Source organism: Mustela nivalis, assembly GCF_964662115.1.
Source record: "Mustela nivalis genome assembly, chromosome: 12".
NCBI lineage: Eukaryota > Metazoa > Chordata > Mammalia > Carnivora > Mustelidae > Mustela > Mustela nivalis.
In genome coordinates, this window is record NC_139031.1 from 85413741 (window position 1) to 85433706 (window position 19966).

At 46.2% G+C, this 19966-nt stretch overlaps 1 protein-coding gene across 9 annotated transcripts in view; it reads right to left on the reverse strand.

Moving 5' to 3' along the window:
* ATXN7L1 (ataxin 7 like 1) overlaps positions 1–19966 on the reverse strand; it is a 237868-nt gene that overhangs the window by 192766 nt on the left and 25136 nt on the right. The window contains exon 1 of one of the 9 annotated variants that reach the window (XM_082691844.1): positions 11884–12048. The exons of the other annotated variants lie outside the window; for them this stretch is intronic. The gene's annotated coding sequence lies outside the window, so the exon portion shown is untranslated. Of the gene's footprint in view, positions 1–11883; positions 12049–19966 lie in introns of those variants that run through there. 9 annotated transcript variants of the gene reach the window in all.

Below are 19966 nucleotides of genomic sequence, written 5' to 3' on the forward strand. Positions count from 1 at the left end.
ACGTCGCTGTGTGGGAAATGTTATACATACCTAACACGTGATTTGGCAGCGGAAGATAACATCTGAGTCATAAAGCAGCCCTACATCAAAACAGTAAATCAAAAGCAAACAATGTGGGAAAACAAATTCCTGTATTCTTACAGAGCCCGTGTTGGGAGGATACCCATCCCAGGGCTCTTAACCCATAAATCAACAAATCCACCCCTTCTAGAAGAAGCAAGAACCTATATTTCTCACCTCTGAAGGGGGCAAGGGAGATGAAGACAGTGCGTGCTGGGCCCCATAAGTCCAGGGGCCCTGGAGACAGTGGGGGGCTGCCTGTCCTGAGACCCTGCTTGCAAACAGCATTTTATCACAGACTGACTACAGGGCAGTGAACACTGTGCAGATTCGCAGGGCTACCCTACTGAGACTTCAGAGACATCTTCAAGTACAGGGCTTCTCAATCCAGATTCCTAGGAGCCCTGAGGTGCCTCAGAAGTATATCAGAGATCACCCCAGGGCCGTCTGTCACTCCTCCTTCCACCAGAACAGTTGTGTGTGTGTGTGTGTGTGTGTTTTATTTTTTGTTTTTGTTGTTGTTGTTTTTACAGAGGGCTCTAAGCAAGGTTTGGGTAAGAAACGAGGTTTTCTAGTCCACTTGTCTCACGTCCTAGATGAAGCGACTAAGGTCCCGAGAGGTAGAATGAGTTGTGCATTGTCACACAGCTGGTTGGAGGCCATGCTCCAGCCTGCCTGCTCATCACTCTGCCCCTTTCGCCACCTCGGTTGCGGGAAGGGTTCTGCTTCAAAACCGCCAAATAAATGTGAAGGCCCCATAGTCTCAGCATTAGAGTATGAAGGCACATCAGGCCCACTCAGGAGGTCTCCTAGACTGCTCTGGAGAAACCAGGAGTGGCTTGAAAAGCCTAGAAGTCACCAGCTGTGGTGACGGGCACTTCCGAACTCCCGAGTTCCAACCCTGTGGGCTGAGGTGGGCAACAGCTGGCGAAAATCATTAAGTAGGGAACATGTGCCGACATCCGTTAGTTAAACGCTGTGAGCCGGAAAGCATGAAAAATGTTCTGGGAGACTTGTGGCTAAAAGGGGCGGATAGGTCACCACGGTTACCTCGACTGTCTTCTGAAGTCCCACGACAACGACAGCAAATCTAAAGTCTGGAAAGCACGAACTACATGAACAACAGGAATAAGACAGGAGAAGAGGGGCGATCTCGGAGGTCAACAAAATTTTGGACGCTCCTGGGGAGCAGTTGGACAAACAGCAAAGGACTTTGTAAACCCCAGCTGGGGGTGGGCCCAGGCTGATTTGAGCCCCAAGGACCCAGGGAGGGCAAGGATGGGAGGACCAGGAGTTGAGGGGTTGGGGAAGCTAACCATAGGGAGCTTGCTGGAAAGTTCCCGTAACCTCATACCCTCACACCCTCTGCATTGCCGCGGCAAAAGGTGGCGGAAATCAGAGCTGGGTAAGAGAGGACATGTCATCATAGTACACTAGCAGCCTCAGCTGTGATACCTCCATGGGCATAAGGATTACGAGCCCCCAGTACCTACTTAGTGAAAAACTGCCATGCAACTATCTTGGAGGGATGGATGGAAGAGAAATTCTGTGTGTGGAGGGACTATCAAGGAAGTGAACGTTCATTTCTCAGGGCAGGACGTTACTACATAATGTTAAAACTTTTTTTTTCTTTTATATTTCATTCATTCATTTGACAGAGAGAGCGAGAGCACGCACACAAGCAGGGGGAGGGAGAGGGAGAAGCAGGCTCCCCGCGGAGGAGGGGGAGCTCAATCCCAGGACCCTGGGATCATGACCTGAGCCAAAGGTAGTGCCTTAACCAAGTGAACCATTCAGGCACCCCTAATTAAAACTTCTAAAAAATTGAGAAATGGCCAAAAAAAGGCCAGTTTTTAAATTTTTTTAAATTTGTTTCTTTAAAGGTTTTATTTATTTATTTATTTTGAAAGATTTTATTTGTCAAAGAGAGAGAGAACAAGCAGGGGGAGCAGTAGGAAGAGGGAGAGGGAGAAGCAGACTGCCCACTAAGCAAGGAGACCAATGCGGGACTCGATCCCAGGATCCTGGGATCATTACCTGAGCTGGAGGCAGATGTTTAACTGACTGAGTCACCCAGGTGTCCCTGAAGATTTTATTTGTTTGAGAGAGAGAGAGAGACAGAGACAGAGACAGAGAGTGAGCACACATGAACAGGCACAGGAGGGGGAGAGGGAGGATGGAGGGCAAAGGGAGAGAATCTCACTCAAGCAGACTCCCTGCTGAGCTTGGAGCCCCGTGGGGGGTGAGGGGGTGGGGGGGGCCTTCATCTCAGGACCCTGAGATCATGACCTGTGTGGAAACCAAGAATTGGATGCTTAACTGACTGAGCTACCCAGATGCCCCAAAGCCAGTTATTTTAAATTACAGAAGTCACGATCACAAAACAATATGAAACGTGTTCTGGAGAACCTGCTTCTGGGAGTGGGAATGGAGGCAAAGGAGGGGACTGATGGGTTTTCTTACAAGACTTACAGTATGGTTTGGTCTTTGAAAATTGTGTACATGTATGATTTTGAGAAAAATAAAAGTGTGCAATGCTGGTGTACAGACTCGTTAACCAAAGAAGAGTTTTTACTGACGACACAAATTGAGTATCACTCCTCTCTCCGCCCCCAACAACCATCTCTGAACTGGCTCTCTGCCTCCAGGGTCAACTTTCTAGCATTTTCAGCACATGCCAGAGTCATCTTCCAGCAGATCTCTGATCCCACTGCCCTCCGCTCCAGGCCCATGTGATGGAAGATGAAACCCACAGCCGGGGCCCATCCCTCCCAAGCCGGGGGTTCTCTGCCCAGGCCCCACCTGCTCCCCCTCCAGGGCCTCCCAAGCCCCTCCACCTGGCCCTAGGCACACTCCCCAACCCGGGTCCTGGACAAAGGTCTTCAGAATGGGGAGCACACTCCACTCAGCACACTGGCTGCTCTGCATTTCCTGTCCCTCTTCTCATCACTTGGGTCTCAGCTCAAAGGTGAACTCTAGTCCTCCCTAGCAGTCTCCCTAGAGTGGCGGTCTGGGCCACACTGCCCTGTCTGGTTCCTGTGCGGCAGACTCTCAAGCAGTGCAGGGGTGGGGGGCACACCGTGCAGTAGAAAACCCGCATGTAACTTCTGCCTCCCCCAAACCTAACTAGGAAGAGCCTACTGTTGACTGACCAGAAGCCTTACTGGTAACGTAAACAGCTGACTGACACTTATTGTAGGCTGTGTGTATTAGATAGTGCATTCTTACCATCGTGTGAGTTAGAGAAAAGAAAAAATTATTAAGAAAATCGTATGTGGGGCGCCCGAGGGGCTCAGTCGGTTAAGCATCTGCCTTCAGCTCAGGTTGTGATCCCACGGTCCTGTGATCAAGCCCCACGCTGGGGCTCCCTGCTCCTCAAGGAGCCTGCTTCTCCTTCTGCTTTTGCCTGCTGCTCCCCTCTGCCTGTGCTCACATTCTTACTCTCAAATAAATAAAATTGAAAAAAAAAAAAAAAAGAAAGAAAATCCTAAGGAAGAGGAAATACATTTATAGGACTGTACTGTATTTTTTTATTGTACTGTCTAAGCGGACCTGCGCAGTTTAAACCTCTGTTACTCTCTGTCTCACCACCTGGGTTGTCTTATTTACTTACTTACTGTCTTCTCCCTTCTCCACAGGGCAGGGGCCTGTCGCGTTCACTAATCTGAGAGCTGTGTCTGGGCCTGGGGGTACTCCACAATGTCTGCCGATGAGTGAATGAGTGGACGGCGAATGAACGACGGACTTCCATAGATGCACCCTCTGGCCCTCCGCGGACATGGCAGCCACCACACTCCCTCTCTGTGCACTCCACGGAGAAATTCACTCCTGCTGCTCCTCCCTCCTGTCAAAGTTGCTCATGACCTTGGATGTGTCACATACCCTCACTATTGCTCACTCACGCTCCCCCTCTCCGCAGGAGTGTTTGGCAGGGGCAGTCGTTTCTTCTGTAAACGCCCCGAGGCCCTACCCTCTGGCTTCTTCTCTTTCCTCACTGCCTGGCCTCCAACCTGACCTCTCTCTCCTCTGTTCACCCCACTGCCCACAAGGGTGTCACACAGGACCTGCACCTCCAATCCCCCGTTTTGATAAAAACGCTGCTGGGGCACAGGCATGCTCCCCCAGCCCCTGCCTGCTTGACTTCTCCACTGAAGGGTCTGCAAGGTATTGTGCTCGACACACCCAAAACAGAACTCCTGACTCTACTTCTCTTCACCTGCCTCAGTTATACCACGATCGTTCACCCCAGCTGCCTGGACCTAGAAACTAAGAATCCGTCTTGATACCTGCCCCCCTCCCCAGTCCCACCTCACCTTTAATCCCTCATGAAGTAGGGTCAGCTCCATCTTCACAGGCTGTCCTGGATGTGCCCACTGCCAGTCACACTCACGGCCACCCCCACTGCAAGCCCCGCTTCCTGGCTTCCCTCCTTCATGGTTTACTCCACTAGAGCCAGTGCTCCACAGATCAGACAGAGCTTTTAGAAACAAAAATCAGATCAAGTCACTCCCCTGATTAAAACACTCTAATGACTTCTCTCAACACTGGAATGAAATCCTAACTCGCTGTGTAACCTACAAAGCCCCATGTGGCTTGCTCCTGCCTCCCACTCTGACCCTACCTCCTATCATATTCTGCCTTACTCAGTTTCCTCCAGCCATGGCAGCCGCCCTCCCTTCCTGCCCCAGGACCTTTGCACCTGCCAATCCCCCCCACCCCAGACTCTCTGACTCTCAGTTGATTTTCTCCTCACATCATTTGGTTCTCTGGTCAAATACCATCTCCTGAGAGAGGCCTCCTGTGCCAGTCACAGTCCATTGCTTACTCCCTATTTCGTTGCTGCATTATTTTTGGTTTACTGACTTTCACCTAGTAGACTACAAGTTCCATAAAGATAGGGAGTTTTATAGTTTTATTAACCACAGAATCCTCCAGGGACACTTGGCTGGTTCAGTTGATAGAGCATGAGACTCTTGATCTTGAAGTTATGAGTCGAGCCCCATGTTGGGTGCAGAGATTACTTAAAAATCTTAAAAACAACTCCCCAAAATCCAAAACCCCAGAGTCCCCTGTATTTAGGTCACAGCCTAACATATACCACATGATCAATGAGTCCCTGATGACTAAAAGAATGAACAGATGTATTCATTGTATACCACTGGCAAATATAAGATAGTGAAGAAAATCATATATCCATATAGACACATACCTAGATATAAACATATATATAAATAAGAGTGTGTGCCTAATAAGAAAAATAATAAACATGATTTGTAATGCTCTCTCTCCACACAGTTTTAATTTGAGTAGAGTTCACACACAATGACACATTAGTTGCAGGTGGTAAAGTTCCACATCTCGATAGGGATTTGAATTAATACAAATAGATTTGTTAAAACTAAGAGATTGTATAAGGTTTGTATATTCACTGTATATAAATGTTTCTTCAAATAAAAAAAGTACAAAGAAATATTCAATACTAATTAATGATTCACATGCTGAAATATTTATAGGATTTTTTCAGTATTTACTGATGTCTGCAACTTGAAATGCATAAAAAAAAACCAAGATGGCTTATTGGAGGGATAGAAGGAACACAGGTGGATGGACACATATTATTCCTATATATATATATAAAATAAAGTAAATACAGTAAGATGTTAGCTGTAGAACTACTGGTAGTTAGCTCACTGCAACATTCCTTCAAGTATACTGTACATTTGAAAATTTTTATAATAAAATACTGGAAAAAATTATTTATGGGCATACTGCCTATAATTTTGTATCCCACATGGTTCATTGAATGTTTTGTTGTATGCTCACATGTCATTACTATCTTTTTTTTTTTTTTTTAAAGATTTTATTTATTTATTTGACAGAGAGAGATCACAGTAGGAGAGAGGAAGGGAAGAGATCACAGAGAGAGAGGAAGGGAAGCAGGCCCCCCGCTGAGCAGAGAGCCCGATGTGGGACTCGATCCCAGGACCCTGAGATCATGACCTGAGCCGAAGGCAGCGGCTTAACCCACTGAGCCACCCAGGCGCCCTGTCATTACTATCTTTGAAAATGCGGTTTCAAGTGGTGGCACACTATGCCACTGAATGGATGTACCACAACTTATTTAACTGGTCTGTCTTTGGACACACCAGCCACGGTTTTTTGCTTTTATCAACAATAGAGTAATGGAAATCCTGTGTATAAATCTTTGTGCCCAAGGATGTTTATTTACTCAGTTTACACTCCTGGAAGTCCAATCATTGGGGTCAAATGTCATCACATTTGGGAATCCAGATACACACATACTGCCAACTCCCTTCCTGAAAGTGGCCACTGCTGGGTATTTTCTCATTATCTGTGAGTCTGCAGATTTCTTAAAGGAGAGGAACTGTTTTCCTCTGCCTCTGGCCATGCATGGTGCAGGGGCTCAGAAAAGTATCTTGTGTTATGTGCAAAGACCATATGACCAGAACCAATCCTGCCGTATCTTGGAGGAAAAAAGGGAGAGGCACTTTTCGTTATGGGAAATTTCAGGTTGCCCCTTCATGACCTGTAGATGGGAGGCAAGGGCCCAGGTCTCCCCAAGACTCACTGGGCCACTGGGAACTAGCTCTTGCTGGGGTGAAAGGTGGTCTCTGGGACTCGCTAAAGAAATGGTTCACTCAAACAATGGAACATTCTTGCGGCCTTTAAACAGAATGAGGTCAGGCTATATGAATTCTGGTGGGAAGATGATTAGGATGAACGCCAAGGAAAGCAGAGAGCAAAATGCAAAATGGAGGCAGGGCGGCCACCTCAGGTCTGTGCAGGTGAAAGGAGCTTACCTTCTTTACTCCATGCCTCTCTGGACTATGGGTGGTTGTTTTTTAAATAATTTTACAATTTGATTTTATAGTTAAAGAAAAAAAAAAGTTGTTTCCTAGAGGAAAAGGGGACAGGGTTGGTGGGGACGATGATCTGAGATTACTGTTTGGATCTGGAATCTCAGGTCTCAGTTTAGACTTTTGTGTACAAGGATTTCAGCTTTAAAAGGCTCTGGAGAATTAGTTTTCATCTTACAAACTGGTTTTGCTCCCAAAGTTCATTTGTAAGTTCTTGTTTGGGACTTGGAATACATTTCCCTATAAAATGGAAGCAATTTCTCTTTTGGCTGGGAAGAGCTTCTCTGACCTTTCATGAAACCAAAATAGATCTGACTGTCATAGAGCACTGTAAAACCCAGACGGTGGAGATCCTGAAGGGACTTCCACAGGACTGGTGACAGAGGCTGTCACTTTTCTTTAAAAAAGAAAAAAAAAAAAAACCCAAAACCTTTCTAGGGAAGTCTGGCTAGTGGCACCCTTATTTCTCATGTCTTTTTTTTTTTTTTTTTTAAGAGGGAAGAGTAGCAGAGAAAGAAACAGAATTTTGCTGAGGTAACAGGTGGAGGGATGAAAGGGAGGGGTGAGGGGTCTTCAGTGAATGTGTGAGAACAGGCTCCTTCTGAGGCGAAATGATCTGACTTATCCCTGGTGAGAGGGGGTGAAGGAAGAAGGAGCAGGTCCTCCTGTATCCCCCGAGGACATTCAAAGGGGAGCAGTGCCCCAGACCTGGGGGCTTGAGGAGGAGGAGAGTGGGATGCAGGATCAGAAAGGAAACCACTGGAGACCTGAACTCTCTCCTACCTAAGGGAAATGTCTCAACTGCACAGACCTTGGAGGCAGCAGACAGATACTCATTCTGGAGCCTCAGAACAGCCACGGAGATGACGAGCTTCCGACGGTTCAGGATTTGGGCAGCCCCCATCACTCCAGCACAGCCCTTGGATCATTAGCTTACAGACGACAGTGACAACAGGGGCAAATGATTGCCAGTAAATAATGTATGTTTCTGTCGGGAGGAAGAGGCCATATCTATTTAGCTGAACGTCTTATTGCAGCTTGAGACTATAAGGCCCCAAGGTGCACAAGAGCCGCAGGGTCACCCTAACAACCAAAGTGATCCAAGGACCAAAAATGACCTAAGAAATGAGATGATCAAACTATACCATGAAGCTAGAGTCATCAAAACGGTATGGTACCGGAATAAAAACAGACACACAGATCAAGGGAACAAAACAGAGAGCCCAGAAATAAACCCATGCATACAGGGTCAATTAATTTACGGCAAAGGAGACAAAACTATACAATGGCGAAAGCAGAGTCTTTTCAATAAATGGTGTTGGGGAAACAGGACAGCTACATGCAAAAGTATGACACCAGACACAATCTGACACCATATGCAAAAATTAATTCAAAATAGATGAGAGGCTTGAATATAAGACTTGAAACCATGAAACTTCTAGAAGAAAACATAGGCATAAGCTCCTTGACTTCGGTCCTGGTGATGATTTTTTGCATTTGACACCAAAAGCAAAGGCAAAAATAAGCAAGTGGGACTACATCAAACTAACGAGCTTCTGCAGAGCAAAGGAAACCATTAACAAAACAAAAAGGCAACCCACTGAATGGCATAAAATATTTATAAATCATATATCTGATATGGTGTTAATATCCAAAATATATAAAGAATCCTACAACTCAACAGCAAAACCCTCCAAATAATCCAATTAAAAATGGCCACAGGATCTGAATTTCTCCAAAGAAGACACACGATAGCCAACAGACCGACAAAAAGATGCTCAACATCATTCACTCTCAGGGAAATGCAAATCAAACCACCAAGAGATACCACCTCACTCTTGTCAGAATGGCTCAAACCAAAAAGACAAACAGTAAGTGTTGATGAGGATGTGGAGAAAAGAGAACCCTTGTGCACTGCTGGGGGAATGCAAACTGGTGTAGCCACTGTGGCCATAGTACGGCAGTTCCTCAAAAAGTTCAAAACAGAATGACCATATGATTCAGTAATTCCACTAATGGGTATTATCTGAAGAAGACAAAAACACTAGTTCAAAAAGATCTATGCTGGGCACCTGGGTGGCTCAGTGGGTTAAGCCTCTGCCTTCAGCTCTGGTTATGATTTCAGGGTCCTGGGATTGAGCCCTACATCGGGCTCTCTGCTCAGCAGGAGCCTGCTTCCCCCTCCTCTCTCTAGGCAGTGATCTCTCTCTGTGTGTCAAATAAATAAATAAAATCTTAAAAAAAAAAAAGATGTATACTTCCCATGTTTACTACGTCATTATTTACAATGTCCAAATATGGAAATAACTAAGTGCCCGTTGATGGACGAATGGATGAAGAAAATGTGGTACACACACACACACACACACACACACACGCACACGAGTGTTACCCTGCCATAAACAAGAACTCATTCTTGTCATTTGCAATAACAGGGATGGATCTTGAGGGCACTATGCTAAGTGAAGTAAGTCAGACAGAGAAAGATAAATACTGTGTGATCTCACTTACATGTGGCATCTAAAAACAAAACAAGGACATGAGCCAAAAAACCGAAGCCCATAGATATGGAGAACAAATTGGTAGCTATTGGGGGGGTGGTGTGGGGAGGGGAGGGAAGGTGGGGCAAAATGGAGGAAGAGAGTCAAAAGGTATATTCTTCAAGTTATGAAATAAATAAATCATAGGACTATAATGTACAGCATTGGTAACTAAAGTTAATAATACTATATTGCATATTTGAAAGTTGCTAATAGAGTAGATTTTAAAAGTTAAGAAAATTCTGGGTGCCTGGGTGGCTCAGTTGATTGGGTGACTGCCTTAGGCTCAGGTCATGATCCTGGAGTCCCGGGATCGAGTCCCACGTCAAGTCCCCAGCTCCATGGGGAGTCTGCTTCTCCCTCTGACCTTCTCCCCTCTCACACTCACTCTCACTCTCAAATAAGAAAGTCCTGCTAAGTGTGTGGTGGTGGCTGAAAACTAGATTTATTGTGGCAATCATTTCACAATATAGACAAACACTGTATAATTATGTTGCACACCTGAAACTAATATAATGTATGTCAACGTACCTCATAAAAAAAAAAAAGGAAAGAAAGAAGAAAAACCAAAAGGAATGAGATGAATATGTTAGAAGCCCAGGAGAGGGCAATAAGGGAGAAACAGGATGCCAGGGTAGGACATTTAAGGGGTAGGACAATGAGGTGGCCTGTGCACGGCACAGGGTGAGGCTTCTGGAGATGAAGTGAAGGAAAAGTGAATTACGAGGGACAGACGGCAACCATGACCAGGTGGCGTGTGGGCCCCAAAACTGTTGGGATGGGGAGCCAGTGAGGGCAGGACTTAGTTCTGAGCAGATCCTTGAAGAATCTTTCTGATTTGAGGTTCTCTTGAAGCAGTGGTCAGACCAATGGACTGGTTTTCTGGTTCTCCCTATTTCTTCAGGTCTTAGAAGAATGCACCCTCATCTTACGGACGGCTAAGCAAGAGAAGAACTGACGGATTAGTTCAACTATGATAACAGCGTTGATTTTAAAGACGCATTTCAACGCTGGAGGAGTCAACACCTCACATCTTGGAAGCAATGAAATCCACAAGGTCTATCAGATGCTACCCGGCTGTTCTGGGAGGCGTGCGTGGAGCCATGATACTGCCTCACCCCTCCTCACCGGCACCAACTGAAGAGGGGTGCAGAATCTCCACAGCGTGATGGAAAAGCTCAACAGGGTGAACGGCTGACAAAGGAGCCACAGAAGCAAGCAGGTGCTCCCCGTGGATCTGCTTTACTAGGTCCCTGTGGAAGGTGGCTTTGCCGCGGGGCGCAGGTCACTGGCCACCCTTCTCTGCTCGCATGGCGAGCCTGACGCCAAGCTTGCAACCTCCGCAGGTGCGCGGGGCCTTTGGGGCCACCTGCCAAGTGTTCGCCTCCCTCATGAATGAACGCCATGCACCCCGTGCATTCGCTCTCTATGGCTCAGGTCCTAAAAGCAGGAGTCGGGCTGCACAGGAAATGTTTTTGCAAAGAATGAATCAAGTCTTCTCTCTTGGAAAAGAGCTCCCCCTCCAACCTCCTTCACGGGAGTTGGAAAGGAATGCTGCCCATTTGCAAATCAATAACTTACACTGGCTGCGTAGACAATAACCCGCGATATGTGATCCTAGAGACCCATAATGGCTCAGTGTTCTAACACAATCCTGCCCTCCAAGCTGCAGGCAAGAAAACCGCACAGGCCTCCTGGCTGTGTCGCCCGGTGCCACACCAAGGGCTAGTGGTCGGTCGGTTTTTCTTTCTTCTTTCTTTCTTTCTTTCTTTTGCGGTGGAAAATCAGAAGGCTTCGGCTGAGAACACGGCCAGGAGCCAGGAGCCGAAGATACTCTCGACATTTTACCACTTCCTACTTTTCACAGCTATTTGCATAAGGGTTGTTAGGAAAACACCTATAGCAGAAGGGAGCCGGCTTAATGGAAAAAGCATTTCAATCATTCACTTTCAGCCAGAATTTCACACACTCGAGGCACTTGACATTATCCTTGGAAATCAGGAGGGAAACAGCTGCGGCGCAGGCCACACCCCCCAGGATTTCAGCCTTTTGATACAAGGGGTGCCACCGCACCGCACCCCCCCACCCCCGCCGCACCCCCGCACAGAGATTTGTTGGATTGTGAGATCCCTGCCAGGAGCTGGAGCTGGGAGGCCAGGTAAGAAAAGTGATCTCTGTTCCCCCCTGGGTCAGCAACACCCCCCCCCCCCCCCGTGCAACCTGCAGAGAGAAGGGAAAGGGGCTCTGAGGGGCAACCTTCACTTCCCCCTGAACGGCTCACTGCCTTCTCCTGACTGTCAGTCTGGCACCAGGGCGAGAGCCCAGGCCATGCAGAAATGACCCCAAGTGTGGGGGCCCTGGGAACGGAGCCAGCCCGGTCTAGGAGCGAGCCCTTTTCCACCTACCTGCCTCATCTGGAGGGTTGGCAGTGGCTCACCTCCACTTCCTGTCCACTCGAGAGTCTCTCAAGCACTTCCCTCGCTCCAGCAGAAAAGCAAAGGAATCCATTCCCCCACGGAGGGTGACTGCTGCACAGATACGTGTCCTTCGGTTCAGACTGCGTCGCCGAAGAACTCTCAGAATTGCCCACTCAACTCTGGGGAAGCCAGCCCTCGAGGGAGGCGCCATGCCCAGCCACCAACCAAACAAGCCAACAACATGTGACACACTTGGCTGTGGGTGTTCTAGATTCGAGTGCAGAGGTGTTGCCTTTTAGAAAGGCCAAACGGCACGCGGTTATGGGCAGTTGTGCAGCTGAGAGACATTTTAGGAAGCTGTTGCTGCTGCATGCAAGGGAAGGAAAAAAAAAAAAAAAAGCTTGTGGGTTTTGTGCACCTACAATGAGTATCAAAACTTGAACCTGGAAGGCGGTTGCCCGAGGGTTTGGCATCTCTTCCTGGCCTGAGCGCTCCGGATCCGAGATGGGGATTTCCGTGCCTCAGCCCAGCACTACTGTACTGGACCTCACTCTCAGTCTGTTGGGCACTTGGGTGTTAACTGCTGGCAGCTTCCCCATTTGGACTGGGTTCCAGATGGTACCTGATTAGCACGTATGAGTCTGTTTTGGCCACTTGGCCTATATTGGACAGTCCATCTGGGCTGTCTGGACAGCAGCTGTTCATTAGTTTGTGCAAGGGGCACAGCGAGATGAGTCTTCCTTCCCTTCTCCTGCAGCTCAGGGTACCCAGGAGACAGGGAAGAGCTTCAGTAGCCCATGAGGACCGGTAGCCTTAGGTCCAGCCCCACATGCAGGACAGAGAACGCTGGTGAGTCTAGTGTCTGCCTCAAACTCGGATAGGTCATGAACACTGATAGGAAAATACATGTATAGAGCACCTATGGTGTGCTGGGCATGGGGAGAAAAGGGGTATGTATGAGACATGGGTCCTGTCTTTTTTTTTTTTTTTAAAGGTTTTAGTTATTTATTTGACAGAGAGAGAGAGTGATCACAAGTAGGCAGAGAGGCAGGCAGAGAGAGGGGGAAGCAGGCTCCCTTCCTAGCAGAGATCCCAATGTGGGGCTCGATCCCAGGACCCCGAGATCATGACCTGAGCTGAAGACAGAGGCTTAACCCACTGAGCCACCCAGGTGCCCCCATGGGTCCTGTCTTAAAGGAACCATGAGCCCACTGGGAAAAAAAAAAGGTGATATAAGAAACAATAATAAGATATGACAGAAGCTATAACAGAGGCACCCGAGATATGCCAGGAACCAGGTAAGGACTCAGTTAACTATGCACAGGGCCGAGAGTGAAATGGGGTCAGGGAAACTTCCCTTGAACTGGGTCTTCATGGATGTGTAGGAAGTCGCCAGGTGGTCTGAGTCAGAAGTGAGAAAGAGAGGAACAACAGGGGAAGGCAGCCGGGGCTGGATGTGTGACAGGCCATGTGCCCAGTGTCACTCACTAGAGCCCAGGGGGCCTCTAACGTGATTTAAGAAGCAGAGTAACAATCAGATGTGAGTTTTGGAAAAACCCCTCTGGAGACAGTAAGACCAGATTAGAGAGGCAATAAGCAGGAGAGAGGTCAGTTAGCAGGCTGCTGTGAAGGTTCTGTAGGATGAGGGCACGTACAAAATCCGCCCCTGTAGGGGAGAGGAGGAGGAGCCAGAGCAGAAATGCTTTGAGGCTGCACGCAGGAGGGGAGAGAGGCCTGCCTGGGGCCCGCCTGTGTGCTGCTAGGTTAAAAAGCCTGGTGCATTTCACGCTTCGATCAGCCTGCCAACACACCAGCTCTTTGGGTCACGTTTACTGGAATTTCCTGATCCCTGGATTCACCCCTGCCAGAATCCAGGCAACATTCTGGCTTCTACTGCTACCTTTTATATCTTCTCCAGATCATGCATTCCCCCCCACCCCCCGACAGCTTCCAAACCTCTCGCCCACCCAACCATCAAATGCTGGGCCAGGGAGCCTTCACGTCCTCCCCTGCATCCCTGTGGGCTTCCAGACCAGAAGCCCCAAGAAGAAATGGGGGTATGCATACTGCCTGATCTTATGACTGGGCCCCTTTCCAAATACAAACTGCAAATGACTTATTGGAGGTGAGGTCACCCTTCTAGGTTTATCTGCCCCAGCCGGTATGAGGAATTCCAGGATCTATCTGGTCTGCCTGCACCCTCCCGAGTTCTGGCCCCATATAGCATAAGGCAATCTTGGGAGTTTTCCCAGAAACCTTTCTGGGACATTTTTCTGCGACCAAAAGAAACATGGGTTTAAGATGATAATCCTAATTTCTTTGGTGAAGTCACAAGGAATACATTCAGGGTGGGGCTAGGTGGGTCCCTGGGGCACATGAGCCTCAGGTGTTCTTCCTGTAAATCTAATTGCTAATATGGAAGGCAGGAGTAACCCTAGACCTTGTGCGCGTGGCACAGCGTTCATGCTTGGAAGAGGGTTTTGCGGTGTATAATTGCGTTTGATCCCTACGATGACATGGGAGGTAGGTGAGGTACAGACTCCTGTGGGGACAACTTGGGGGGCATAAAGTCTGCAGACAGAGGGCCTGGGTTAGAACCCTGCTCTACCATTTACTGGCTGGCTTACCTTGGACAAATACTCTACTCCCTTATGCCTCAGTCTCTCCAGCTGGAACCTGGGACTAATACTAAGGACTAGCACATAATTAGCACTTTATAAGTGTTTCTGAAAGGAAGATCTCCAATTCAGAGATGACTTCAACACGGTGCTGACAGGCTGGGGAACTCGCCGGGGGTTGTCTGGCCGGCGTGTGAGATAGAGAACTGGATTTCCTTGCTCCTAGGCCCACGCTCTTGGTGTTGTGTCAAGCTCCTCTGGGAAACACTTATTCCCTAGCAAGTTCCTCATCCTTCCTGGGAAAGGGTCTTCCCAGGGAAAACACCCGTCCTTCCAGGGAAAACAAGGTACATCTTCATTCCCCAGAAAGGACCATTAAAAGTAGAACACATGTTTTTCTGAAAATTTTTGTTAAGCTAAAATTTATATAACGTCAAATTTATATTTAGCCACTTTAAAGTGTACAGTTTGATGGTTTTTGGTATATTCACAATATTATGCAACCATTACGATTATCTAATTCCAGAATATTCAGCACCCCCCCCAAAGGAAAACCCTGTACTTCCCAATGCCCCTCCTTCCTTAGCAGGGCAACTGCTATTTACTTTCTTTCTGGCTATTCTGGATATTTCATATAAATGGAGCCATAAATAGGGGGTCCTTTGGGTCTGGTTTCTTTCCCTGAGCATGTTTTCAAGCATAGTCCATGTTATAACATATATTAGTACTTCATTCCTTTTTATGGTTGAATAGTATTCCACTGGGTGGATATACCACATTCTGTCTCCCCATTCATCAGTTGATGGACATTTGTGTTATTTCCACCGTTTGGCTGTTAAGAGCAGTGCTTGTATGAATACTGTTATACAGGTTTTTGTGAGAACTTGGGTATATACCTAGGAGTGGAAGAGCTGGGTCATACAGTAACTTTATGTCTAACTGCTGAGGAACTGTCCAAACCCTTTCTATAAATAAATATATATATATATATATACACATATATATATATATATATATACACATATACATATATATGTATATATATATACACACATATATAAATATATATGTATATTTCTATATATAAATATTATAACCATCTTAGTAGATGTGAAGCAATCTCTCATTGCAGTTTTGACTTGCATTTCCTTAGTGATGAGTGATGTTGAACATTTGTTCATGTGTAATACATCTTTATGTTCTTGATATGATGGAAGTGGAGATAAAAGAGGTCTTGGGCCCCTTTTCTGAGACGAAGAAGTATTGCTTGGTATACGTGCATGGAACTGACCCACTTACAGATAGCAGTGGCAAACACAACACCCAACGGACAGGTGAGTTGTCAGTTCCTGTGTGTAGCAAGCAAATGGCAGCCTTTGGCGGTAGGCTGGGATTTGAGAAGGCTGCACAGGCCTACAAAAGCTTTCATATCCACCTGGGGCCCACCCTGCCCCATTCCTCTTGCTGGTTATTAGGGCACATCTGTTTTTGTGGGCCTTCTTGGCTGCCTCTGCCTTTAGGATAGCAGCCCAACTCTGTCCAAGGGCTTGAAGGTGGGATCAGCAAGAGGCTTGGAGATGCTCAGTTGGGGAACCAACTGCAGACCTGAGAAAAATGGTGGGAGCTAAGGGTAAATGTCACATGACCAATCCATCTTGAACACGAAGGGAGCAGATGGCCTGAAATGCCAGCCATGCCAGGGCTAGGCACTCACTGAAGAAAAACCCTCCTGGTATCAGGGCAGCAAAATGGCCCCAGGTTGACCAGTGTGTGAGCACTGTGAATTTTGAGCTACTCTGCCAAAAGCAGGGGCCAAGTACAACTGGACAAGTGCCTTTTCTCAAAACAGGCCACTGGCTACCATGGGGAAGAATGATTACCCCATGTATGGGTATCCTGGGCCCCATGCTGCCTCTTCTTTTCATTGCTGCCTTCTGGCTGTTTTGTCACTTTTCAGAGCCTTCTCAGTAACTGGGGAGAGGGAAAATACCACTGTGTGCCCCCATAATTCTTACAGAAAGGTATGGCTGAGAGGCAGGCTGAGGCAATGGATTCCTGATCTATCATCATGCCATAAACTATCCCCCAAATCTGTGGCTTAAAAACCACAATTTGTTATTATGTCTCATGGGTCTGCAGATAGTCTAGACTCAGTTGGGCAGGTTTCTCTTTGGATGAGATGTCAATGGAAGCAACAGTCACACGAAGATCTGCTGGGCTGTGTGTCCGAGGCGGCTCTTTCCCGTGATTGGTGTTTGATGCTGCCGGAGCCGGAAGTCCACTGGGGTACCCCCCACCCCGCCGGGGCTAGGGCTTCTTACAGCATGGCAGTGGGGCTCCAAAACGGAGTGTCCCAACAGTGGATGTTCCCCCAAATGCAGGCAGAAGTCACAAGGCTCCTGTGTCCTAGCCTCATATGTTGCACAGTGACATCTGTCATATTCTATTAGTTAGGAGTGAGTCAAAGGGAACCTTTCCTGACTCTATGAGGCCATTATTACCCTATCAGACAAAGGTATCGTAAGAAAATTACTGATCGGACCCCTTATGAATTACATGTAAAAATCCTCCACAAAATACCTGCAAACTGAATTCTGCAACATATAAAAAGGATTCTATACCTTGAACAAGTGGAATCTATCCCAGGAATCCATGGGTGGTTCAACATACGAACGTTAATCCATGTAATACACCCTATCCATAGAATACAGGATAAAACCACATGATCCCCTCAAAGGATGCGGCAAAAGTACTTGGCAAGACGCCACACACGTTCATGAAAAAAACTCTCAACAAACTAGGAATAAAAGGGAACTTACTCAACTTGTTAAGAGGTATTTATGAAAAGCCCACAACCCAGTATCATACTTAATGGTATGCCTTCCTCTGAAGATGAGGAACAAGACATGACGTCTTGCCATGCCACTTCTAACCTATATTGTACCAGAGGCTTTGGCCAGGGCAATTAGGAGCAGAGAAGAAAGGAGGGGAGGGAAGGGAAAGGGAGAGGAGAGGAAAGGTAAAACGGAAAGGAAAGGAAAGGAATAAAGGCCTTCAGATTGGGAAGGGAAAAGTAAAACTACCTCCATTTGCAGTTGACACAGTCTTACCTATAGAAAATCCTAAAGAACACACACACACACAGAGAACTATTAGATGTAACAAACAAGTTGCAGGATAATAGCCCTGTATACAACCTGAAAATGAAATTAAGAAATCAATTCCAGGGACGCCTGGGTGGCTCAGTTGGTTGGACGACTGCTTTGGCTCAGGTCACGATCCCGAAGTCTCGGGATCGAGTCCCGCATGGGGCTCCCAGCTCCACAGGGAGTCTGCTTCTCTCTCTGACCTTCTCCTCACTCAGCTCTCTCTTTCTCTCAAATAAATAAATAACATTAAAAAAAAAAAAAAGAAGAAGAAAACAATTCCATTTGTAATTGCACTGAAAAAATAAAATATGAATAAATTTAGCCAAAGGGGGACAAAACTTGGACACTGAAAACCACAAACAACACAGTTAAGAGTAATTCAGAAATTATTAGGTAAGTGGAAAGGTATCTCATGTTCATGTATGGGACTACATAACATTGTAAAGATGGCTATCCTCCCTAAACTGACCTACAGATCCAACACAATCTTTATAATAATTCTAGCTTTTCTTTTCTTTTGCAGAAACTGACAAGCTGATCCTAAAGTTAATATGGAAATTCAAGGGGCCCATATTGTTTCAAGCAGAAACAATCTTAAAAAAGAGAACAGTTGGAGGATTCCTATTTCTTGGTTTCAAAACATACTGTGAAGCTACAGGGGCGTCTGGGTGGCTCAGCCGGTTAAGAATCTGCCGCTTTTGGCTCAGGTCATGATCTCAGGGTCCTGGGGTGGACCCCCGAGTCGGGCTCCCTGCTCAGTGGGGAGTTTGCTTTTCCCTCTCTCCCTTGCTCATGCTCTATCTCTTGCTGTCTCTCTCTCAAATACATAAATAAAATCTTTAAAAAAAATACTATGAAGCTACAGTAATCAAGACAGTGTGCTAGTAGCATAAGGATAGACATACATTTCAATGAGATAGAATTGACAGCCCAGAAATAAGCCCTTATATTTATGGTCCACTGATTTTCTTTCTTTTTTTAAGAAAGATTTTATTTATTTATTTGAGAGAGAGTTAGAAAGCACGAGCAGGAGGGCGGGGAGAGGCAGAGGGAGAAACAGACTTCCTGCTGAGCAGGGAGCCCAACGTGGACTCTGATCTCAGGACTCTGGGATCATGACCTGAGCCAAAGGCAGGTGCTTAACCATGTGAGCCACCCTGGCGCCCCTAGTCTATTGATTTTCAATAGAAGTTCCGAGATAGTTCAAAGGGACAAAGACCAATCTTTCCAACAAATTGTGCTAGGACAACAGGATAACCACATAAAAAAGGAATGAATTTGGGCCCCTACTTTACATCATATGCAAAAACACCTCAGAATAGATCAGTGATCACAATGTAGGAGCCAAAACTATAAAACTCTTAGAAGAAAACACAGAAGTAAATCTCTGTGACCTGAGATAAGACTGTGGTTCCTTAGATGTGACACCAAAAGCACAAGTAACAAGAGAAATTACTGATAAACAGGACATGATAAAAACTAAAAGCTACTGTACTTCAAAGGACACCATCAAGAAAGCAAAAAGACAACCCATGGAATGGGAAAAAATATTTGCAAATCCTACGTCTGATAAGGGTCTTATATCCAGAATATATAAAGAACTCTCACATCATAATAATAATAAAAAAAATAAACCTAATTAAAAACCAGGCAAAGAATTTTCAAAACATTTCTCCAAAAAAAGATGGTCATACGTGCCAATAAACACATGTGCCACATTAAAAGATGCTCAAAATTATTAGTCATCAGGGAAATGCAAATCAAAACCACAATGCGATAGCTTCACACCCACTAGGGTGGCTATAATCAAAAAGATGGACAATAACAAGTGTTGGCAACGATGAGGAGATATTGGAAGCCTCAGACACTGCTGGTGGGAAGATACAATGATGCAGCTGCTTTGGAAAATAGTTTGGCAGTTCCTCAAAAAATTAAGCATAGAGATACCATTATAATTCAGCAATTCCACTCCTAGATATATACACAAGAGAACTGAAATAAAATTCCATCCACTCAAAAACTTGTACACAAATATTCATAACAATGCAATTCACAACCGCCCAAAGGTGGAAACAACCCAAATGTCAACTGATGAATGAATAAACAGAATGTGGTACATTCATACAATGGAATACTATTCTGCCATAAAAGGAATGAAGTCCTGATTCATGCTACATGAATGAACCTTAAAAACATTATTCTAAGTGAAGGGGGCCAGACACAAGAGGCCACATATTGTATGATTTCATTTATATGTAATGGGTAGAAAAGGCAAATCCTATTCTAGAAAGCAGGTTAGTGGCT